The following is a 26,686-nucleotide window of genomic DNA, read 5'->3' as shown; positions in this document are numbered from 1 at the left end:
ATTTACCTGATTGTCATGCGGGAAAAATACTAGTAGTTTTGCATGATGAATACATGTAGAAATAAGGGAAATAGCAATTTTTATTCACTTTGCAATCCAAAAATTTAATAAAGAAACAGGTGTAGCAAAGAATCTGAATTTCCCTTTGTGGGGACATTCTAATTTAGTAGATTCTAATAGAACTGTTGTAGTTGAGAAAGATCTTCACCTCTAGAACTTTTTCCAAAAGTTATTGACTAAAACAGATAATAAGCATTAACTCAACTGGAAAATGTCTCAATCTGATAAAAAGATAATTGCTTATCAATAGTAAATTTTATCACTCTCCACTGTAGAAAACAAGTCTGCTGTTATACAATTAATAGCCAGTCATTTTAGTCACAGAGTTATGACCAATGGAGGAGGAGTAATTAAGTCCATCACATACAATAACTATTGCTGACATTCTCAAAAGGAACCAGAGTGTAGTTCTTTGATGAACTGAAATGCTGAGTAGATATTTTAGAGAGATTTTGATCTTGTCTTACAATTTGAGTTTTATCTTGACATATACTTTTTTTTTTTTTTTTTAATTTTTGAGACAGAAAGACAGAGGATGAATGGGGGAGGGGCAGAGAGAGAGGGAGACACAGAATCGGAAACAGGCTCCAGGCTCTGAGCTGTCAGCACAGAGCCCCACGCGGGGCTTGAACCCACGGACCGCGAGATCATGACCTGAGCCGAAGTCGGACGCTTAACCGACTGAGCCACCCAGGCGCCCCTGACATATACTTTTAAAATCACCCCCAAACAATCTTATTTGGTATAAAACTGTTTCCCATGCAAACATGTTGGGGTTTAAATATTTATTGCTTTCTTACCATTGTGTAGACGATACTGACATTGGCTCTTGCCAGGCTCAGCTTCCCTTTTAGCATAAAACTCTTAACTCAGAGCACCATGCATGGAAAAGTGGTATGGGACTGTAGGCTGGTAGCTGCTAGGGATGAAGAATCTGATTCAAGGGGTTACTTCTATTGTGTGGACAGTAAAGTGGCCTGAATTGAAAAGCTTTGAACAATTAGGGCAATAATATTAATAATATCTAAATAATATCTAATAATATGTAAATAAGTGTGCTCTTTTAAAAAGTCCTTTAGACTATGAAATATGAAAGACATTGATCTTCTGTGGTCTAGGTACCAGATGAGACATTGTAAATTGTAAATTGCAAAATAAATAAATAAATAAATAAATAAAAAATAAGTAAATAACCCCTATTTAACTAATTAATTAAACAAATGGTTATTAAGTGCCTAGTATATTTCAGATACTGTGCTGGATGTAGAGGGTATTTCTGTGAAATCACACAGGCACACAGCCTTGAGGAGAAGAGAACATTCTAAACAGAGGCTGGGGCTGTTGGTCTCAGCATGTGCAGCTTAATCACGTTATAAGTAACCATGGAGATGAAGAGAATTTGGCATACTTTTCCTGGTCTTTGTTTTGCAATTTCTGTCTTCTGACTGACCTGTGACTATGATTCTTGTTCCCATCTTTGGTACGTTTTTGGGTTTTCATTGACTACTAATTTCCCCCACTCTGCATAGACCCTAAAGAACAGCCCGCTCCTATTCTAATTTTATTGGTCATCATAGCATTCTGGTGTTGGTAAAAGAGATATTAATTCCATGATATAAATGGAATTTTCTAAACAGTATTGCTATTATTGCCTTCCTTTTAGTACTGAGCAAAAGAAATCAGATGGAAAATGTATCTTTGATGGCAAATATTAATATAACACAAACATTAACAATCAAGATAATGGAAATATATATATATAATTTACATATATAACATATATATAATATAATATATAATATAATATATAATATATAATGGTCCAAGGTGGTTTATCTTTTTATATTTTTGAAATCACAAATGAAGAAAATTTATATTGTGAATGTTTTCTTACATGGGACCAGGTATAGAGTGATAATAATAGTAAAAGCTAAAACTAAAACTAAAAAAGATTACTTTTATTTTTTTTTCATTTTTTAGATTGTGGGGATAATGAGATTTAGGTTGATGGCTGGCTGGAGGTAGGGTATCAGCTCAGAAAAATCTGGGCATTGATACTGATTTTATAGTTTTGGTGTAAATAGGAAAACAATCTGGTTAAAAATATAAAATCATAGGAAGTTATTATTTTGAACCTTTGCATTTTGAAGATGTTTGTTACCAAGTATTGGATAACTGAAATAAAGGCCAAAATAATTTGCAATAAAATATAAGAAAATTTAAAATAATTTTCTTTAAAGAATTTACACTTAATAATGACCACAAAAATATGCTTCATTTCCTCTTGCTCTCAGGGGCCATGATTATTTCTGATACTTCTGACTAAATGAAATCAGCAAATTAATATAACCTTACAGGGATGTGTGTGTATGTGTGTGTGCACAAGTGTGTGTCTTCTCTCCTTGCTGATTTATAGGCTTCATTATGGATTTGATATGTGTTCAGATCAATATGCCCACATATGAGTGTTGGAGATTATTAGAATAAACCACAAGTGATGCCCCAGGGATAATATTTCTCCCCTAATCTCCCAAATGCTTTTTCTAACTATCTCTGCTAGGGGGAAAAAATAATCTGCTTCTTCTTCCTAATCTCTTGTCCCAACAGAGTTAAGATAATGTCTTTTCTATCCTTTTTCTCTAAAAAAGTAACACATAATATTAATTTCAACTTATTTAAACTTCACAAATCATATTCTATTGAATACATTGACAATTTCTTTTCTGCTCACTCTTGAATTTGTGAGATTCATCTATAAATATCAATAACTGTTTGTTCACTTTCAAAGTGGTGAAAATGGTATGCCTTATTTATCAGTTCTCTGCTTGATTTCTCCTAGTGCTCATATGGAAAAGTTTTCCTAGAGTCTATGCATAGAACTACAATCACAGGACTCAATTCATGTACATGTTCAATTAACTGATAACAGCAAATATTTCTATCAAGTATTTGTACCCATTTATGCTTACAACAGAAGCATATGAGTGTTCCTGTTTCTGCATATCTTCACCAACCATTGGTATTATCAGATTTTATGTTTTTTTTTTCTATCTGGTATCTGGCAAATGTATTAACTTACTGCTTTATTATATTTCTTTGATATATGCATATATAATTTGTATTTTTATCTATATAATATTCATATACACACATGTGTGTGTTGTGTGCATAGTACATACATTAAAAATAAAAACAAATGAATTGGACTAAGAAACATCACATTCAAATGAGTGTTTACCTGCGATAGGCATGGAGGAGTGTGACTCTGGAGATAAGTTGTTTGCAGTATATGCAATATATATATATATCTACACATACATATATATATATAGTGCAATATATATATATGTATATACATGTGCAATATTTTTTTAATTAAATATCTAAGGGTGTACATTAACATTGCATTATTAATGCAATGTGTTACATTAACTTTATATTTTTGAAAGTTTGAAGTATTTAAAATTTTAATTTTATAAAAGTAATACATGCATAATCATTGTAGCAGACACCCTTGTCCATCCTTGTCTAGGTCTTACCACGAAAATTGTCAAGTCTTATCATTTCTTTTCCAGTCTTTTTTGCTGCCAAAAAGGGTCCCATAGCCATGTTGTGACAGTGTTGCTGGGAGATTCTGGGGGATAGTTTCTTTATTAATGAAAGAAATGAGCCATGGAGACGGGTTTTGCCACCCTGGGTTGGCTTTCCCAACTTTCTGGCTGTGAATATAGTTGTGGTACCTAAAGATATAGCAGCCATCTTGCTATCAAAGGACAAAAAGTTAACACTGTGAAAATTCTAGAGAGGAAGAAGAGTGTGGTTGTATTTGAAAACTATTGAACAGCCCATGGATCACCAATCTCTGATTTTTTGCTGTATATATCATACATTTCTTACTGATTAAAGTCAGAGTTATTTGTACATTTCAGTTCTTATGGTTCAATGCTTTTTAATTTATGAAGATTGAAAAATTTGGAAATAGAGGCGCCTGGGTGACTCAGTCGGTTAAGCGTCCGACTTCGACTCAGGTCACGATCTCGCGGTCCGTTGAGTTCGAGCCCCGCGTCGGCTCTGGGCTGATGGCTCTGAGCCTGGAGCCTGTTTCCGATTCTGTGTCTCCCTCTCTCTCTGCCCCTCCCCCGTTCATGCTCTGTCTCTCTCTGTCTCAAAAATAAATAAACGTTAAAAAAAATTAAAAAAAATAAAAAATTGGAAATAGAGTATCTTAAAATAAATGTTAAACTTAATCTCACACCTACATAGTTCTATATACTGCTTGCCAATTTAGGTCATTCCTCTTAGATTTACTTTAGTTGCCCTGACCTTTCTCCCACATCTTCTTTTCTTAGAAAGTCTTTTTATGTGGATTGCTCTCTCTTTAGGGAATTCAAATCAATCATATCAGAACAACATTATACGTTATGATGCTTATGTGAAAACTGGCTGCGACTTGCCTAGGAAATCTAAGAAGATTTACTGACAACATTCCACATGTGGGCACACACAGTTCCATGTAAATGTCACAGCCCATTAACTAATACTGATCATTCCTAAGATAACTTGGATAAATTTCTTTCCATATGTATTTGCAGCTGTTCTGATATTAGTAGATTTCCTCACTAGTTGACATGCTTCCTCTCCTCCTAAAGCAATCCCCTTTACTCTTCCAGCCATTTGCATTTATACCTATTAATCTCCCCAATGTTCCTTATTTGAGGTCCTTCTATGCATGTATCAGCTTCAATTTTTAATCAATTTGGAGAACACTCAAAACATTTTCTGTTTGTGCCCTTTTGATAATCAACCATAACACACAGCCTAAAAGCTAAAAAAGAAGTGTCAACATACTATCATCATGAGTGTATTGCAATGTAGCCATTGGTATATTTTTGTTTAATGAGCTCTGCTGACCTCCTGGTGGCCAGTCATGATCTTAATGAACTATAATTCAACGCAGCAGCACTTCCATGACACCTTGCAGCATGCCAGGGATCAGTGGAGATATATGCTTATGGGCAGCATTCTGATGGAAGACAGGATATAGATCTCTCCCTGCTACAGTCTGAAGCTTGGCCACCTGAACACAACCTATATTCCTTCAAAGCAATGCAGTTGTCAACCCAGAACTTCCATTCCTGTCGATTTCCCTTGCATTAAGTTCCATTTATTCTACATGTGTCCACTGAGATGTTTTAAAGTAATACTGCCAAATTTAGATTATGTGCTGCAGGATTACTGATCAACTGGAAGCTCACTTTTAATGCCTCTGCACATGTAAATTTTTCCTGGGTGTCAAACTCAGAGAAATACTTTTATCAGAGATGTTTGAATATGGGTTGGTTTCTGGCCTGAGAGGTGATCTTGGCTGTGGGTATTCCGTGAAATGAGTCTTCGAACCCTATCACTTTAGGAGAATTTATTCTAGATTCAAATTCCTAAATTCATTTATTTCATTATTTTTTGTCCACCATATAGACTTTGTGTTCTGGATTTTAACCACTATTATTATTATTTGATGATTTGATGATGCTGATGGTTGTTATCTGCACAGTAATGTAGATAGGCATCATATATTTCCTAATTTCAGAAATGCCCTTTCCTAGACTCCTTTTTTTTTTTTTTTATACCTAATTGTCATGAAGTAGCACTGACTTTTCCCCATTCACATTCCAGCTTCTGTACTCTCAGCCTGGACTGAACGGATCCCCTCGGTCACTCTATTACATATGATATGATTTATTTTAGCCATAGTTTGGCCATTTTCACATTTTCATTATTTGATTAGTGGAAAATTCGGTAAAATAAACAGAACCTACTCTAGCTATTTTAATAGACTTAGGTACTTAAAGAATTATTTGAAGGACTCTAATCTGGGCTTTTTTTGAGTGATCACTTCACAACTAATCCTTTAGGGGAACAACTTGCTTTCAGGCTGTCACTGGAGCTAAGTCAACATCAAAAAGCCATAGTGCAATGACCTCTCACACTCATAAGGTTAGAGTATGGACTTCCAAAGCCACTGGACAGAGATTAGAAAGTCACATGAAAATGCTGGAACAATTGTAACTGTCTCTTGACACAAGGAACTGGGGAATGGACATGACTTCAGAATGCTGTCACAGGAAACTTTCATCTCTCTGAGAATGAATGGCTGGAGTTAATTATGCCCCACTTCTGCCTTCCAAATATCTCAGACTGCTTTTAATTAGCAGGACTTAATTCACATCTGAAACTCTGGTTAGAGAGGGAAATGTAGTGTTCAATAATCATTAAAAATTGCAGGATGGTTGAATCACGTTGTGATACTAAATAAAAAGTATCTACTATGGATAATTACGATCTTAGTGTTTTTTTAATATAATAAATAATATATAGCAGCTCTAAAAGTATCATTTTTTATGAGATAATTGACAGACATTTTTAATTCTCATTTACATCAGACCTCTCTGAATTTAGGCTTTTGTTTTCAGAAAAGAGTGCCCTGGCTGCCAGAGTTTCCCATGAGATCATATTGGGATGGACTAAGTGTAAGTAATAACTGTGTGTGGATGGTATTGAAGGAATGTACTGGATAATATGAAATTAAAATAGATGATGAAATTTGAAGATAGTAGCCAATTTTTTAATATTACTATCAATTTATTTTTTTTCAAATTTTCTGTGGAATTCATTATCTCAGAAGATATTTATTTACCCAATATTAGGGAGACATGAAAAAATTTTTTTCATAGATGACAGTGGATATGATTGAATTTCTAAATAGATTTTGAATCCCAAAAAGAAGACCATTGATCTGAAATTCAATGATTGCTGAAATTATTGAATTGCAAAATAGTACTTACTTTACTGTATAGTTTTACGTCTTATTTCCAGAAATATTTAAGTGGTTCTCTGAAAAGATTGGTAGGATAATATATATATGATGGCCCTAGACAATTTCAGACTTATCTTATTATCAATGAGTTTTTAAATCGTTGAGCAAAATAATTACCATTTTAATGATTTCAAAGTCACAGTTAAAAGCAAATGACCAAGATAATGAAAGTATTGTCAAGCATGTTTTGTTGATTCTTGATCAAAATGTTTTATGCTGAAGATATTAGTCCTGTGTGATATTTGTAAAATACACAAATGATCTAATATAGATTCAATTACATACTGCTTTCGTATATATTGCCTCATTTTTTTGTCTTGCTGTGGGTAGTACATTTATATAACATCCCTAAAATTACAACCAGTGTAAAAAAAAAAGAAAATTAAAATAAAAAAATGCTAGTGAGTACAGATTTTCACAAGTGATTGAAAATTTAATGATTCATAATGACTTGGCAAATTCATGAGTAGTAATTTAGTCAAAAAGTTGTTGCTGACATAATTGCCTGTTTAGTTAATTTCCATAATATTCATAAAATCTGTTTGATTTGGACATTCTTGATTTGCTATCTCAACCAATGCATGATTCTGACTCAAATTTTTTCTAAGAGAAGAAAAAGTAGTCTCACCAATGATTAATTTAAAATAAATTCAATTACTCTTATGTAATGTTCAACAACATCAATGCAATTTCCAAAACTTAAGTGTAATTATGTTTGTCTTTCATTTTGGATATTGCTCACAGTTTTCAAAAATTAGAGATTTTAAACATTTAAAAATATTTTTTAATGTTTATTTCTTTTTGAGAGAGAGAAACAGAGCATGAGTGAGGGAGGGGCAGAGGGAAATGGAGATGGAGATCTTGAATCAGGCTCCAGGCTCTGGGCTGTCAGCACAGAGCCCAATCCGGGGGCTCGAAACCACAGACCATGAGATCATGACCTAAGTCAAAGTCGGACTCTTAACTGATGGAGCCACCCAGGTGCCCCAAGACTTCAAACAGTTTTAATAAATTCCTTAACTCCGATGTACATATAGTTTCTATAGATAATTGTTAAATAAATTTGATCCTCTTCTGTATACTCAGTAGTAGGCAGACATGTGTTGTTAGCTGCCTGCTCATCCATGGTTTTGAAGGTTTTTGAAGTAAAACGGGCACTCATCTCCCCATTCTTTACTCAGTTTTAAGAGTTCATCACAATACTCTGGTTTCTCTTCAGATCGCATAAATCTTTCACCTTTTACTAAAGAGTTCATCACAAATAATCCTATATTCCCATTATTACATTTCTTAAGAACCAATTTAATCAAATTTCTCAAATCATAACTACGTAACAATGCTCATTAGGCCAAGTGTTGGCCTTGTGCAGCTGTGCGGATAATGCTGTCATTATATGCAGTGGGGAAGGTCTGAGGCTGAGGGAAGGGAACATTTGTGGACATAAGAAGTTGAGATGCTTATTAGACATTCATGCAGAAAGGTCAATTCAACAGCTCAATGGAAGGGTCATATTTGAATATATAAATCAGAGAATCAGTCAACATGGAGATGGTATTTAAGACTATGAGTGTCGATGAGCTGAGCCTGGAAGATTGGTGTCTATAGAAAAAAAAAAAGAGAGAGCTTAAAACTAAAGCTCAGGTCAACGTCACATAAGGCAATTATGCAGAGGAGGAACTGCCAGAGTGGATTGCACACAACCAGGAAGAACATAAAACAGAAAAGATTTTTAAGAATGAGAAAAGCTCAACCATGTCAGATCCTGCTGCGGGGTTGAATTAGATGACGACAAATGATTTCCCGTTGGGTTTGACAAAGTGTGAGGTGCTGGTGGTTTTTAAAGGATCCTTTTAGTTTGTGGGGCCAACTGCAAAATGAAAATGTGGTTCCCTTTGTTCAAATAGCAGGAGGACATTGTTGTCAAGGGTACTGAAATACGAAGTTTTTCCTTTCTTTCACAGGCTTTCTCTTAGCCTGTCACGGTGATTTTTGGCTATTTAATGTTGCATTGTGCAGCATGGAGATAATTGCCAGTGAAGTGCAGACCTTTGCAGGCAACAAGGGGCCCATCTTCAGGCTGGCATATTCATGCCAGTGTTCACAGCCACTGAACTGAACTGACGTGCCATGACCAGTAAGGATGAGGAAGTCAAGCCTGGTATGTGTCCTTCCATAAGCTTTCTATCCCAACTCTTGCCGGATGGATGACACACAAAAAGTTTGCAATCTCTGACTGGGACATGCTTGACACCTAGATTAGAAATAGGAGAAAGGGGTGCCGGCATTGCTCAGTCAGTTGAGCATAGGACTCTTGGTTTCAGCTCAGGTCATGATCTCTCAGTGATATGTGGGTTTGAGCCTCTTGTTGAGCTCTGCACTGATACTGCAGAGCCTGCTTTGAGTTCTCTCTCTCCCTCTTTCTCTGCCCCATCTGTCTCTCTAACAAAATGAATAAACTTAAAAATATTAAAAACAAACAAAAGAAATGGAAAGATTTGATACTGCCAAATGTGCCACTTAATACATCAAGGTGCCAGACAGCTGGTGCCTTGCCCTGTACTGAGACAACATGGGGCAGTTGACCCCCAATGACCCCACCCTCTACACACCCAGGCTTCTGCTCGGGATGGCAGTGGGCAGGAGTAACTGGGTAGATGTGGGCAGGGGGAGGTCAAGTAGGACTTGGGGGCCAGGGGCAGCAAGTGTTCCAGAAAGGCAGGGAGGTGCTGGGAGGGATGGCCTGCGCTAGCCATGATAAGTTCCAAGATAAGCTTATCAAGAATTTCAAGATGGCAGCATCAAAGCATTCATCTCCAAGAGCATGTTCCCTCTGAGCCTGTGCTCTTATGTGATTGTCCTGGTCTTAAAGCCATGAAGCTGGCTCTGTTTTCTGTGGAAAATACTTTTATAACAACGTCTAGACAGTCGTTTGACCAAACAAGTGGGCATCATAACCTAGCCAAATTGCTAAGTTGGCACACAAAGTAAAACATATGTATGTGGATATGTGTGCGGGGGTATCTTGCCGAACCTATGGTGTTTACTAACTTGACAGTGCAGTATCACAAGTTATTATAAGCCATGAGTATTTTGATCTTCATATAATAGTTATTGTTTACACATATAAGCAATAATTGGATATGGGTCACATTGTGTTTATGAGCATTAATTTTATGTGGTAATTTGGCTAAGCAGTGTTGCCAGATATGGTCAAATATTCTGGATGCTTCCATAGAATGTTTTTAGATGAGACTGACATTTAAAATAGTGGACTATGAGTAAAGCAGGTTGTTCTCTATCATGTGAGTGGGCTTCATCCAAAAATCAAAGGCCTTGAGAGAGCATAGACTGATCTCCCTGGAGCAAGAAGGAATTCTGCCAGTTGACGGCCTTTGGACTTGAACTATAGCATTTCTCATCCCTAGTCTCCAGCCTGCTGGGCCACTCTGCAGATTTTGGACATGCCAGCTTCCATAATTACATGAGCCAATTTCTTAAAATAAATTTATATAGCTTATCTATATACCTTATTGGTTCTGTTTCTCAGGATAATCCTGAATAATACAACATGTCTTCCAATTGTGAAGTTATTGATGCATTAATATCTGCCATGTGATGTAGAGAAGTTAGAAACAAAAAAGCAAATTAATTCATGTAGATTAAAAGTTGTTGATGTTCCCATTATTGTGCTCATTAGTTTATATCATTACACATAATTTATTAACTTATTTTTTATTGTTAAAACCTCTCTTTTCCTTTTTAAAAACATGCTCTCTGTTTTTCTAATTTGCAAACTTTTTTTGTGAGTTCTTTCAATTAAGTTCCTATTTTTCACTTTGTCTTTGTTTTTTTGCTTCAATTTGACTTGTTCCAATTTTTTTATATTAGAAGGATTACTCCCCCTTTTCTAAACAGAAACTTTCTTTAGAAAAAAAATTCACACTTATTCTTTCTCAAACTCAGTATGGCCTTTAAATCCAGGAAAGAAGAGCCTCTTCCGTAGGTACCAACATTTGGAGGGTCACGCATTGCACAAATACTATTCAGGCTCAGGAAATGCTCCATAACTTCCCTCAAGGTGGGGGTGATATCTTGAAAGATTCTGTGATGGTGCTGAATCTAATATTAGATATTAGAATAAACACTGCCTAGAAAAATGGTATGTGTTTGACCAGTGGAAGAACTTAGGTACACACATGAACATTTAGTAAAACGGCAAATTTTACCTCCAGATAATGGGAATGCAGTTGCTTTCTTTCATAACCTGGAATTATTTCTTTGGCTTTTGAATCATTCTTTGTATTGCTTCCTTTTGCGTTCTAATACATGGTGTTGGAAGTGTTATTAATAGTAATGCTACTCACAACAGTTTCAAATCTTGCACAAAACAATTGATGAATCTAAGTGAATGGTATGTAGGTGATAACTGTACTATCTTCCATATTTCTGTAGTTTTGGGATTTTTCACAAGAAAAAAAAAGGAAGGTGCTGAATATTACATATATTATGCTTTTTGTGTAAGAAAGGAAGAATAAGAATATATGCTTATATTTTCTTGTATTTGCATAAATTTAGAAGGGTACAAAGAATTAAAGAGAATATTGATGGACATGTGGGAAATGGGTGAGAAAAGGTAAAGCAGGAAGGAGACTTCTTTTTGGAAATACATATATATATATATATATATATATATATACACATACATATATATATATATTTAGTTTGAAACCATATGAATGTCTTTCTTATTAAATTATTCTATTAAAAATAATAAAATTTTCAAATGACCAGCTACCTGAAAGCAGCCTGGCAAATCTCTATGGCTCTAGTAGGGGAGTACGGAAAAGGGAATTATCTGTATGATTTAGGGGCTGGGTAGTCATTGGCATCTTCTATAATATTGTAGGTTAAATGTATTGTCTTAGATTTATATGTCTCTAATTTCAAGCAATGACTATGCAGTTATCTAGATGAGTGACCTTTGGTTAATTGTTCCACTTTTCTGAACTTCAACGTCTTCAATCATAATATAGGGAAATAACTAATTAGTAAGATATCTGAGAACAAAAATGAGGTGATAAAAGTGAAACATTTGCACTGGTGCCTACTGTCTATTCAGTGTTGAATCCAATCAAGAGTAACTATTATCGTCATCACTATAATTTTATTAGATTGAAAGGGAGTATACTGTGAGTTAGCAAATATATTTGTGAGAAGAGCTATTTTAAATATAAAATCCTCACTTGAGGACCCTATGTCTCAGTTGGACGTATAAAGCACATCTTGATGCCAAGAATGAAGAAGCCATGGGAGTTTTTCAGTAGGCCATTTCATCTGTCCAGGGCACGAAAGTGAGAATCAGACTGTCAAGAATGCACATGGAGGGCACCTGGGTGACTCAGTTGGTGAAGCGTCTGACTTTCGCTCAAGTCATGATCTCAGGGTTCTTGAGTTTGAGCCCCAGATCATACTTTCTGCTGTCACCATGGAGCTTGCTTGGGATCTTTTGTTCCCCTCTCTCTCTCTCTCTCTCTCTCTCTCTCTTTCTCTCTCTCTCTCTGCCCCTCCCCCACCTATGCGTGCATATGCCTGCTCACTCTCTCTCTCTCTCAAAAATAAATAAAATAAAATAAAATAAGATAAAATAAAATAAACATTAAAATAAATGCACATGGAAATCAAAAAGCAGAGAAACTGAAAGGATTTTAAAAGATGCAGAATTGGGGACTAGGTGGCTCAGTCAGTTGAGCATCCAACTTGGGCTCAGATCATGTTCTCACAGTTTGTGAGTTCAAGTCCCACATAGGGCTTTCTGCTGTCAGCACAGAGCCCACTTTGGATCCTCTGTCCCTTTCTCTCTCTTTACCTCCCCTGCTTCACATGCTCTCTTTCAAAAATAAAAATATTTACAATTACATAATTGAATATATGTATGGGGTTTAGAAAGACAGAATCAGGTGTAGGAAGATGAAACTAAAATAATGAGAAGAGGAAGACAAGGAGGAGGGCTTTATCCTTCATTTTATTGTCAGCATGTCTGGGTGAATTGTTAATTACATTTTGGATATTGTACTAGTTTCTCATTGCTACTGTAAAATATTGGCAAGACTGATGTCTAAAAACAACAAAGATTTACCATTTTATATTTCTAGGTGTCAGAAGTCCTCAGTAGGTCTCAATGGGCTCAAATCAAAGCATTGGCAGGTCTAGGTTCCTTCCAGAGGCCCTCAGGGAGAACCTATTTCTTGTTTTTTCCAGTTTCTGTGGGCTGTACACATTATTTGGCTCATGACCTCTGCCTTATTCAGAGACAGGAATTGCTAATTAGTTTTTTTTTTTACATAGCATTTCTGACACTGATACTGCTGACTCCCTCTGCCTCATAAGGACTCATGATTACATTGAGTCCACCCAGATAATCAAGAATAATCTCCTTATTTTAATGTCTCCTGATTAGCAACCTCAATTCCATTTCCAACCTTAATTTCCTTTGCCATATAACATAATGAATTCACAGATTGCAGGATTAAGTTATAGATATGTTTGGGGAGTCATTGTGCTGCCTAAAAAAGGCATGCTATATATAAAGCTCTTACATTAAAAACAACATTAATTTAAAAGATGCTCGTGGTGAAAATAGCAACTAGAGTCAGGAGGGGAAAAAATAATATGGGCAGAGAATGAGGGATGAAAATGATAAGTGCTGGAGTCCCCAGACCTCTCTAATAAGCCTCATTGTTTTATAAGGAAGAAAGAAAGAAAGACAGAAAGAAAGAAAGAAAGAAAGAAAGAAAGAAAGAAAGAAAGAAAGAGGAAAAGGAAGAAGTAGGGAGGGAGGGAGGAAGGAAGAAAGGAAGGAAGGATCAGATGATTATCTCAGGGACAAATATATCCAATAATTTCCATATAAGTAGAATGTTAAGCTTTATAGTGACTTAAAAGCTGCTAAACATAAGAGTATTATAGTCTCATTTCTAAAAGTATACCTAAGACATAGTAATACCACCAATAAATCAAATAACCTGTAATGAAAAATGAGCCATTTCAAACTTGCTAGGTCTACAAAACTTTGAAAGTTTTACATTTACATTAAATTCTGCAAAATGATTCTATAGGATAAATGCAAATAACTTCACGCTTTATAATAACAGACACTTAATTTTAGGACGTTTCATGGAACTATAGATGTTGGAAAGTTAAAAAGTCTCTGTCTCTATTTATTAATCATTATTTATTTTAATTCCTAGCTCTACAAAGAGTATAATTTCAAATACCAAGACTTAGAACTCTGGGATAGGAAATGTATATGTTTACTTTTTTGTACTATGTGTTTTAATGGCATCATTTAAACTCTAATTATGCATGAAATTATATTGGATTTCTCACTAAATGCAAAGGAAGAAATGTTTTCACGATTCATTCTTTGATAAACATTTCTAAAACTGTATTGCTGATACAGCTCATCAACTAAACCTTATGAGAAATGAAATGTATGGGAGGAAAACACTAATTAGGGAGATTTTCTTTCCCAAATACACATGTGGAACTCCTATTAATGTCAATCACAAGGAGATGTCTTTCTGATGAATACCCCTAGGTAACAACACATCTCCCCTTGTCTTTCCAATTATAAACACAACATCTTTTTTAATTGTTAACAAGTTGCATTACATTCTAAATCTAAAACTTTGGTTTCCTCAAAAAGAGTATATGATTTAAGCTGAAGTATATTCAGATGATATTTATGTTATGAAATGTAGTTTCCAAAAGTGATTTTGAATTAATTTGTTTTATACTGGTTTTATATTCACTAAACTGAATCGTTTCTATAACTGAACTTTCCACTGAATATTAGCCAAGATTTACCATTAGTTTCATGGGAAAATAGCTTACTTGATTCTTTATGTGTTATTTTTAAGTGATTATGTTTGAACTGAGCACTACAATGTAGACTACACAGGTGTTCTCCATAATCTATAAACACCACAGTGCGCTAATTTAATATATAATTTACTAAATATTTAGAGATTTCACCATGCTGTGGTAATGTGTAAAATCGTTCTCAATACTACACAATATATGAATGCATACTGTTATTCTTGCTCAGGACAAAAAAGAAAAGAAAGAGCAAAAAAGAAGCAGTGTGTGTTCCACCAAAAATACACATAACTCTGCTTATCAGCTAATCCTTAAAATGTATGTAAAAATATATAAAAATTATATCAAAAATATTATTTCTCCACAGGTAGTAAAAATTACTTCCAATAATTCAGATAGACTGTGTTGTGTATCACATGGCATATTAGTCAGGGTTCCCCAGCGAAACAAAACTAATATTTTAACATATACTTATATAAATATGAATATACATATAAATATAAATATATATCTTATTATATAGGCTGAGAAGTTCTACAGTCTGTCATCTGCAAGCTGGAGAAACAGGGACAACAGTATAAAATTCAGTCTGGGTCTGAAGTCCTGCCAGAGGCTCCTATGGTGAGGGCAGGAGAAAATGGATGGATGTCACAGATAAATAAGGCATAGAGAGACTGTTCTTCTTTGACCTTCTTGCTCTCTTCAGGGTCCCCCTGGATTAGATGGCGTGCACTCACATTGGTGAGTGTATATCTTCATTACTCAGTCTACTGATTCGGATGCTAGTCTATTCTGGAAACACCCTCACAGATACACCCAAAAATAATGTTTGCCAGCTCTCTAGGCACCCTTTATCCCAGTTAAGGTGACACATAAAATTAACTATCACACATGGTGACTCCGAAATATTATAGGCTCAAAAATTCCAGGGCATATGCACTAATCAGGATATGTTTATGGTTTATATTGATTATAGGGATGATGGCAAAGATGGACTATATTCACCATTGAAAGAGATGAGCTCTAGAGTCAAACTATTAGAATTAAAACTTATTTCCAAATATCTTCCAAGCATAAGCCATATTACACTCTTTCACATCCTTTTTATAAATCCCAGAGTTAAATTATTCAACAAAGTAATTAAGAGCATTGTGCAAATATTTTATCTTAATTCTTTCTACCTCACCAATATGCACTTAACAAATTGGGTATCTTTACAGTTGACTTTTCAAAAGAGGTTAAGTGGTTTAAAAAGTGATTGGATGGATTTTTGGTTTTAGTTCCAAGGTGTAAAGATCTTGGAAGTTATCATTCCCATCTTCACAACATGAAAAATTTGGACTACTGACCTATCAGAGAACTTTCCTTTTAGAGAACTGAATTTGCAGGACAAAATATGACATCAAAATCTGGAGACAGAAAAAAAAAAATTCTGGAGACAGGAAAATCCAGAGAGTCATAACCAAGATCTGCTTCCCTGGAGCACAAGCTGCTGGAGCTATACATTTGTAGAGACATGTAAATGGAAACTTTGGCAAGTTGCTGGAGGCTTTGTGAAGACTAGCCTGAGAATGAGAAACTACAGGGGCTATAATCTTAGGAAGCATCTTACACTTTCATGGGTTTTATCTCTAGGAACCCCATCAGGATCCCATACTTAAGAGCCAAGAAATATCCCCTGGTGACTCTGGAAATTTAGGGGAGGAGTAATCTTTGTAAAATAGGACCAGGACCTACTCTACAACAAAAGTCTGCATTCCAGGAGGGACAACTTCACCTGAAACTTGTTTCAGAGCTCTGGGGGAAGGGCATTCCTCTCATTTGGTTAAAAGTAATGAAATGGAGGAAAAGTTTACAAGTTAACATCAGCTGGAGAAATTTCAGAAAAGGCTGACTTTAGAATAAGGAAAATTATCAGAAATTAAAAATGTACTACATAATGATAAGGTTGTCAATACTACAAGAAGTTATACCAATCTTAAATCTGTATGCACCTAACAACAGAGGATCACAGTGAACAAGGCAAAAACTGATAAAACTACAAGAAGAATAAACAAATATATTATTATACTTGGAGACTTCAATACCTTCTGTAATTGGTAGATCAAACAGCATAAAATCAGTAAGGATATAGTTGACCTGAACAGCAGTATCAACCAACTTGATATAATTAAAATTACACAACATATTATCTAACAACTGCAGAAAATAAGTTACTTTCAAACATGTAGGGAATATTCACTAAGATAGAACTTATTTTGACCATAACGACTTAACAAATTTGAAGTAAAAATTTACAAATGCATTTTCAGACAGCAATAGAATTATCTAGCAGTCAACAGAAAGGTAGCTAGAAAACCCCAAAATATTTGGCAATTTACACATTGAAAAATAGCACATGGGCCAAAGAAAATGTCTGAAAAGAAATTTAAAACATTTTGAACTAAATTAAAATGCAATGTATAATACTATGCAATAGCAAAGGCAGAAAGGCAGTGCTGGGAAATTTATAATGTTAAATACATATATTAGAAGTGAGAAAGATATAAGATCATTAACTTCAGCTTCCCTGATGGGAAATTAGAGACAGAAGAGAAATTTAAGCCAAAAACAGATAAAGAAAGGAAAGAATAAAACTTAGAGCGGAAACCAATAAAACTGAAAATAGGAATACAATAGAAAATATCAACAAACCCAAAAGCTGTTTGTTTGAAAAGATCAGTAAAACTGATAATCTTCTAGCCAAGCTATCCAACAAAGGCACAACTCTTAATATCAGAAAAGAATGAATAATCATCACTACTGATCCCATGAACAGAAAAAAAAACAGTAATAAAGAGATCCAATGAATATTTGTATGCCCACAGTTAAATAATTTAGATAAAGTGGAACAATTTCTTGATGGACATAAACTACCAAAACTCATACAAGGATGAACAGGTTACCTAAATAGCCCTATATTTATGAAAGATGTTTAATCAATAATTATTTTTAAAAAATAGTAAATAAACTTTCAAAAAATTAGTCAACTGGTCCATACAATTTCACTAGTGAGTTCATTGAAGAAAAAAATTATATCAATTCTCCACAAAATAGAAGCAGATAGAAGTCTTCCTAATACATTATATGAGGCCAGCATTACCAAACACTAAAACCGGATAAAGACATTACAAAATTGGAACACTGTAGAGCAGTATCTCTCGTGAACATAAGCTCAAAGATCCTCAACAAATTATTAGCATATTGAATTAAAAATGTATAAAGACGGGCTGCTAGGTGGCTTCAGCATCTGAATCTTGATTTCTGCTCTGGTCATGATCTCACAGTTCATAAGCCCCACATCAGACTCTATGCTGACAGCATGGGACCTGCTTGGGATTCTCTTTCTCCTTCTCTCTCTGTCCCTCCACTGCTCTCGTACATGCTCTCTCTCTCTCTCTTTCTTTCAAAATAAGTAAATAAACTTATAATACAAATAAAAATGGGGGTGCCTGGGTGCCTCAGTATGTTGAGCATCCGGCTTCAGCTCAGGTCAAGATCTCATGGTTCGTGAGTTTGAGCCCTGTGTCCAGCTCTGTGCTGACAGCTCAGAGCCTGGATCCTGCTTCAGATTCTGTGTCTCCCTCTCTCTGTGCCCCTCCTGAGCTCATGCTCTGTCTCCCTCTCTCTCAAAAATAAGTAAACATAAAAAAAATTAAAAAAGAAATAAAAATGTATAAAGAGAAGTATACACAATGAAGAAGGATTTTATTCCAAGTATTCAAGGCTGATTCAACATTCAAAAATCAATCAATGTAATCAACCACATGCAAAGACTAAAGAAGAATCTACTGATCACATCAATGAACACAGAAAAAGCATTTGACAAAACCTAATATCCATTCATGCTTAAAATTTTCCTCAAACTAGGAAAGAAAGGGAACTCCCTCAATTTGCCAAAGAACAGCTAAAAACAAAACAAAACTATAGCTAACTTCATAGGTAATTGTGAGAGATAGACAATTTCTCCTTATATCAGAAACAATTCAAGTATGTCCAATCTCATCGCTTCTACCAGATATCCTACTGGAATTCTTAGCTGGTACAATAGGGCAACAACATAAAAAGGAAATGGAGGTATACAGATTAGGAAAGAAAAAAATAAAATTATCCCTATTTGCAGATCACATAATTGCCTATCTAGAAAATCAAAGAGAATAAACAACAACAAAAGCTCTATAAATAATAGATTGCAGAATACAGAGTTAATGTACAAAATCAACTGTTTTCCTATATACCGGCAATAACTAATTGAGATTTGAAAAAAAAATACTTCATTAAAATAGCAGCCTTAAAAATGACAGTTAAGTATTGATCTCACAAGATATGTGTAGGATCTGTACATGAAAAGCTGTAAAACACTGATGGAAAATTACCAAAGAAGATCTAAATAAATCAGGAGATATTCTTCATCCATTGGAAGACTCACTATTGTTAAGATGTTGATTCTTCCTAAACGGTGCTGAACAAGCAGATATCTGTATGAAAAAAAAAAATCTTGGCACAGACTTTAGATCTTTCAAAAATACTAACTCAAAATGGATTATAGACCTAGATGTAAAATTCACATTTATGAAAATTCTTTAAAAAATAGGAAACAATCTACATTACCTTGAGTTTGGTCATAATTCCAACAGCATAATCCATGAAGGAAACATTGATAGCCTGGATTTTATTAAAATTTTAAACTTCTGCTCTGTAAAATGTGCCATTAAGAGAATCGAAAAACAAGCCACAAACTGCAAGAAAATATTATGAGATAGATGTCTAATAAAGGATATGTATCCATAAGATTCAAAGAATTTGTAAAAAACCCCAAACAATACTAACACAAACATCCTAATTAAATTTACTATCCTAACACAGGAAGCTGATAATTGAGCTTAATGGATGTTGAATATATGAAGACTCTCTGCACTACCTTCACAGTAACTCTGTAAATCTATAAATTTTTCTAAATTTTTTAAAGTTAATTACAAAATAAAGTAATCCAAGAGTTTGAAGGACAGTTAAGAAGAACCATCCACTCCCTCTAACTTCTCACTCATTATGGTGGAAGAATTGGGTCTGCCACACAGCAGAGATGGAGAAAGAAGATGGCACTACCCAAGCAGTCAAAAGAAGACAGAGCAAACAGCTTTGCCATGATTGACCCAGAGCTGCACTTCAAACACTTACATGAGTCTATGTAGTGACACAGAGCCATAAAATATCCATAGCTATAGACATGGAGACTGATGAAGATTTCTGGGTCTCTGAAGTGAAGATTCTGAAGCTCAGAGTGGAGCAATCAAGACTAGATCAGATTCAGATCTTAGCTCTGAATAAATGTGTTTTGTTCTAAGCAGGCCACCTATTGACTATAATATGTAAACACAACAGTAAACTATGGGTTAAACATATAGAGAGAGGCGCCTGGGTGGTTCAGTCAGTTACGCATCAGACTTTTGATTTTGGCTCAGGTCATGATCTCATGGTTTTGTGGGTTTGAGTCCCATGTTGGGTTCTGCACTGACAGTGTGGATCCTGCTTGGGATTTGCTGTCTCCCTCTCTCCCTGCCCCTCCTCCACTTGTGCTGTCTCTGTCTCTCTTGAAATAAATAAACTTAAAAAAAAAAAAATATATATATATATATATAGAGAGAGAGAGAGAGAGAGAGAGGGAATTAGCTAGGAAGGATACTTCATAAATATTGATTGCATGAATCAACAGATATCCTGAATTATGTATCTAGTTTGACAATACTATCCACAAATCAGTGGGAAGACACTAATGAAAAGACATTAACTTAAATGTCTTTCAACTTAGAAAAATTTTGTGTTTTAAATGATTTTCCCTAGGTAGCACATTTGTAACTGGGTAAAGGAAGACTAAGCATAAGAGAAAAACCAAAAGGCTGTTTGCACTCAAGAAAAATTAAGGCATGGGTGATGATACTAAAAGCAGAAATGGGGAAGATGGGCAAGGAGAAAATAATGGACAGCATTCAGTAACTTGGTAAATACAGAGAGTACAGAGTGAGGGAAGTCGTGAAATTAAGCGACCAATTTTCTGTCCTTAACTGTCTTCTGACAGGCCTTCCATGCAGAAAGCAGTGCTGGTGCATCACAAATCAGATATTTAAATTATGTTATGTTTTGGACTTAATGAGATTGGTCCAGAGGGAAATTCAGGCGATCTTTATGTTGTGACAAAGTGTTCATTAGCCATGGTAATAGCTGATTTTAGAGATCATTTGTTTTCTGTGAAAAGGAAAAAAAATATATATACACAATGTGTTTAAGTGGTTGTGCTGATGTTCCGTTTTGACAATAATTACTAAACAATTGTGAAGGGAAATTGGTCATTCATAACTTGTAATGACAAATCTTAATCCTGTAGTAACTGCAAATGTACTCCATTACATGTGTAGTTGGCAGTAATCTGTAGCCAAGCACTCGTCCAGAAAGACAACAGTTGAGGACAAAACTCTCATTTCCTAGATGTATAATGTTCCTTGAAATAAATAGCCTAATAACTCTAGTTATCGAACTATACATTCTTTTATAACAGTATTAATATGCATTTCTTTACAAGGTCCACATTTATATTCAACTATCTGAAAAGACTAGGCAGTTGGCTTAATGAAATTCTTGTTGTTTATATCGAGGTTAAAGATATGCACTGCTTTGTGTCTGAGTTTGGTTCTATATCATCTTTTGTTGCCAATGTTGTACCTTTAAACCAGTGCCATGTAATAAAGGCTTCATGAATATTAAACTCATTCCCCACAACAAAGTGGTCTAGTCACACACAAACTGTTACAGGTCAGTGTTATGACCAACTTCATGAACACAAGAAAATTGCTGCAGGGATGAGAAACACTTCCAGAAACAGGAAAATTAGTGAATATTTCTGGTGGACACCATTTAGTCATGATTGGTCAGTTCTCTTTCTCTCAAGTCTAGCAAGTCTAATATGTTCCAGGTAACTATAGTACCAGAAATTTTCTTAAACAGGTTTTTTGTTTTCCTTTATGATTATAGATGCCTAAACACACATTTTTATACTTTTTATGTTTTTAAGCCATTTTCACAATAACAAATTTGAATGTAGACTATAAATATATGTTAGAAAAGGCTAAAATTCCTTTGATTTCCATCCCTAATAGGATCCCTTGCCTACTTACCCAGAGATAATCACATTTATTATTTTGATGCTAGATCAAAATCTTTTCAGATTTCATTCTAAAGTTTTAAACACAGATACACAAATACTTGCTAAAGTTTATGTGTGTGTGTGTGTGTGTGTATCTAACTAAATATTTAGAAAGTGTTTACAAAGTGTGTGTGTGCATAACCTGGTAATGCCCTTATAACACACTCTGGAAATAGAAGTGTTTGTGTGCAAAAGAGACCTGTATGAGAATGTCATTGCTGTAGAATTTGCATAATAGCAATTAGAAGTTGGAAATAACCTTAATGCTTATGATTAAAGGGATGGCTGAAATAGTCAAGTATTTATGGATATATCTACATTATGAAATAGTATGTGGAAATTCATATTTAACAATTATTTAAAGAAAATAGAGTTTTTGTATATGTGCAAACATGGAAAACTATATGGATGCAAATTTTACAAAGGGATACTTGTTCATGATTGGATAAAAAGTTTGTATGGAGGCAATGACTGTACAGTGGCAAATGAGGCTACATAGGAAGCTCCTGTCAAAAAATGACATACTTAGTACTTTTGTTAAGCATTTTGGGACTCTCCCTTTCTGTTATTGCATAACAATAAAAATAGAAATTATTACATAATTGCAAGGTGAATGGAAGTTTACATGTCAATTAAAATATATAAATTGGATATCTCAGATATATGTGAGTTGGGGATGACATGTAATTGATAAGATGTTAATATCTATATGTTTATGTGACTTTGAATTTAACATGTGATTTCTGGACCAAGGCAGATATCAGTTCAGCAGTAACTTCATCAGCCATGCATATGATGAAATATTCACATTTTGGTAAATATGACAGGGGATTTAATACTTGAGGGCAGGATGTGTTCTCATGATAGTTCAAATAATAGAGTGAAATATGATTAATTAGAAATTTTACCGGAAGTTTTAAGCCAAATAAATAAAGACTTCTAGTTATCTAGTTTGGAGAGGAAGGATAAAGCTTTATTTGCAAATGACATGATCTGGTTGTTAGAAAATTCCAAAGGAACATACACACACACACACCTACTAAAACTAATAACTGAGTAAAGCAAGGTCACAGAGGAAATCACCTTTATGGATTGGAAAACTCATTATTATAAAAATGGCAATTCCCAAATTGATCTATAGATTCAACACATTCTTTCTGAAAATTCCAGCAGAATTTTCGTAAAAATTGTCAAGCCTCTCTTAAAATGTATATAGTAATTCCAATGACTAAAAATACCCCAAATTATTTTGAAAAACATGAACAAAGTTAAATGATCTATATTACCCAATTTCAAAATTTACTATGAAGCTACAGTAGCAACATAATATAGTGTTTCTCCAAAGATAGATGTGTAGCCAGTGAAAGAGAATTGACAATTCGGAAATTATTCCTTACATTTGACAATGGTGCCAAGACAATCTGGTGGCAAAGGGATAGGTGGTTTGTGTTTGTTGTTGCTGTTATTGTTTTGCAAATGATGTTGGGAGGACTGGATATGCATATGCAAAGAAGTGAACTAAGACCTTGGTCTCACATCCAAAAAAGGAATTCAAAATGGATCCTAGAATTAAATATATGATCCAAACTATAAAACTTCTGGAAGAAAATTTAGAATAAAACCTTTGTGACCAGGGGTAACAAAGAGTTCTTAACTACAACACCAGAGTCCAATACAGGAAAAAAAAAAAAAGATAAATTGTACTATCTCAATATTAAAACCTTTGTACTTCAAAAGACACCAATAAGAAAGTGAAGTGACAAACAACAGATTGGGAGCAAATATTTGCAGATTATATAACTGATAGAGAACTTGTATTAATATATATAGAACTCTTATAACTCTGTAATAAAAAAAAAACATCCCAATGAAGCATTTGGCAAAACATTTGTATAGACATATCATTAAGGAAAATATTCAAATGGCCAATATGCATGTGAGAACATACTCAATATCATTAGTGATTAGGAAAATGCAAATTAAAACCACAATGAGATTTCACTTCATACCTGGTAGAATGGCTAATCAAAAAGATGGACAGTAACAAGTATTGGTAATGATGTAGAGAAATGGAAATGGCCGTTGCTGGTGGGAATGTAAAATGGTACCAAATATTGGAAAATAGTTTGTCAGCCTCTTAAACAGCTAAACATGAATTGAACATACAGTTCAGCAATTCCACTCTGTTTTTTTAAATTAAAGCACCATATTATAGGGGCACCTGGGTGACTCAGTCGGTTAAGCATCCGACTTCAGCTCAGGTCATGATCTTGGTTCCTGAGTTTGAGCCCCACATCAGGCTCTGTGCCCACAGCTCAGAGCCTGGGATCTGCTTCAGATTCTGTCTCCCTCTCGCTTCCCCTCCCCTGCTCCACTCTGTCTCACTCTCTAAATAAATAAATAAATAAATAAGTAAATAAATAAATTTAAAAAGCATTTTATGAAAAAAAATATAAGCAAATATTATAAATGTCTTCCATAGAGAAGATCTCCACTCCTCATCTTCTTTACCAGTTATCATTATTCAGAATGGATTTTTATTTCTTATTGCTGAGATATTTCTGAATAAGCTATTGGTATCTTTATTCATTGATTTTTCCAATTCTAGATGAAAGTTAAACCTTTTTACTTATCTTCCTTTTGTCTCAATATTCACTTTGCCATCCATGCAGTTATTTGTTATGTTATTTTTGATTTTTCATTTCCTTTATCTGTCTTCTGAAGCACCACTGTAGAAGTATTCATATTCCAGTCCCTTCTTCCAACTCTCCTACTGTTTTGTGCCTCCTGATGGGCAGCTACACCATTACTTTTACATTATCAAGATGCATCTATGTTGATATTCTCATTGGTAATTCTAGTTACATTTTTATTTTTTTATCATTGCTTGGTTCTAAAATTGTAAATCTTTGTTTTAAACAGAGTTTGAAACTATGTAATTTATTTTGTATTTATTCATTTATTGCTGTAAAATCAAATGTTTTATGATTCCATTTCCTCCTCTGCTTTACCTGGATATTAGAATTAAGATAATTGTGCCTCTCATGAAGATGGTGCATGCCATCAAAGTCACATGGATTTACTTGATCTTCAGTGCTCAAATTGTGTTCCAAAATGATTTGTTTCATATTTGAAACCTATAATTCTGGTAGATAATTGTTTTTTGTTTTGACTTTGTCTTATTTTCTCTTTTCCCTTTAATAATAGAAGAATAGTGAATTTTCACATTATTTATAATTATTCAGGCTTCCAAAAATAACCATCAATCAACATTTATCCCAAGGAATATTTCTCCTAGAATTCTTTTGACTACTCCCCAAAATAGAGCACTTGTTGCCCAGGCTTCTTTTAGCTCTGCCAGCCTGAGATGTTCTCTGGGCTTAGAGTCTCTGTTTCGTGAGCCCCAGGACTTCCTCATTCTGAGACCTCTCTATTTATTGCAGCTTTTTCTCAAGCAACTTTCACAGCAAATTGCATGGAAGAAAAAGATCTTAGTAATTGAATATTTGAAAGTGTATTTATTTTCTTTCACTGATAAAAATATTTCTGAACATGTAATTCCAGTTTCTAAAGATGTCCCTTCAGATATTTGAAGCACTTGTCTGACATCTTTTAGAGTTTCATGATGCTAATTAGAAGGTGCATGCCATCTGTTCACAGTCTCTTTGTAGGTAATCTCTTTCCTTTCTCCCTCCATGTTTTTATGATTTTTATCTTATTCTTAAAGCACAGACATTTTACAAGCATGTGTCTATAAGGAGGTTTTTTTTTAAGTCATGTTTTTAACTCCACAGACCTTTTCAGTATGAAAACCCATACATTTCTTAAACTTTAGACTTCCTTCTTAGAATTTTTTAATTGTTTTCTTTACTTCTTCATCCCACAAAACATCAACCCAGTAGTTCTAATCCTGTTTTGAGAAATTTTGTTAGAGTAATACTGGACTTTTAGGAGTGATCTAGCATATTTCTTCATGCTATCTCTCTTAAACTGCAAATCTAACTCACTACCCTACTCTCAATTGATGACTTGGCTTGGCATTTCATTGAATACAGTGAAGCAATCAGGAAAAAAAAAATTCCATAAACTGCCACCTCCAGTTCTACCCACTTACTAGCATATATCATTGATGTCTCTCCTATTATAATAATTAAGTCTGTGTACTCCAATTCAGGGTGACCTTGTGCATTACATCCCCCTTCTCCTCCTCAAATACTGTAGTAGGTTTCATTGCTTCGTGCCGTGATTTCTTTCTGAAGTTGAAGCACTTTTTCATTAGTCGCTTGTAATTTTGGTGGCTGACTTCCCTTATCTGTTTCTGTCCAGTGTTTAGGCTCTGCTGAAGAGAGCTGTCTTACCCAAAGCTGTACCCTCTTTCCAGGACAGCCAGCTTCCAGTGACTGGTGAGTAAAGGGTATAAAATTGTTGCTCCCTCACTCGAATTTAGCACAGATTGAGAGGTCCTTGTTGGACTGGCCTTGTCCAGTCCTGCATCTTTTGCGCTCTTACAGACAGGGTTGGCAATGTAATTTTCAGAGCCCAGTGCAATTTGAAATTGTAGAGCCCTTTGTTCAAAAATGATTAACAATTCCAAATGGTGAGAGTAGAGCATAAAATTAAGAGCGGGGCCCTTCTGA

At 34.7% G+C, this 26,686-nt stretch overlaps 1 long non-coding RNA gene across 1 annotated transcript in view; it reads left to right on the top strand.

Moving 5' to 3' along the window:
• The window catches only part of LOC123384654, a 162,760-nt gene that overhangs the window by 48,022 nt on the left and 88,052 nt on the right, over positions 1-26,686 (top strand). Inside the window, exons 3-4 of the long non-coding RNA XR_006596118.1 lie at positions 6,531-6,587; positions 26,376-26,452. This is a non-coding gene — a long non-coding RNA (uncharacterized LOC123384654). The remainder of the gene's footprint in view (positions 1-6,530; positions 6,588-26,375; positions 26,453-26,686) is intronic.

Source organism: Felis catus, chromosome A1, assembly GCF_018350175.1.
Source record: "Felis catus isolate Fca126 chromosome A1, F.catus_Fca126_mat1.0, whole genome shotgun sequence".
Lineage (NCBI taxonomy): Eukaryota > Metazoa > Chordata > Mammalia > Carnivora > Felidae > Felis > Felis catus.
This window is presented reverse-complemented; position numbering and strand designations above follow the sequence as displayed.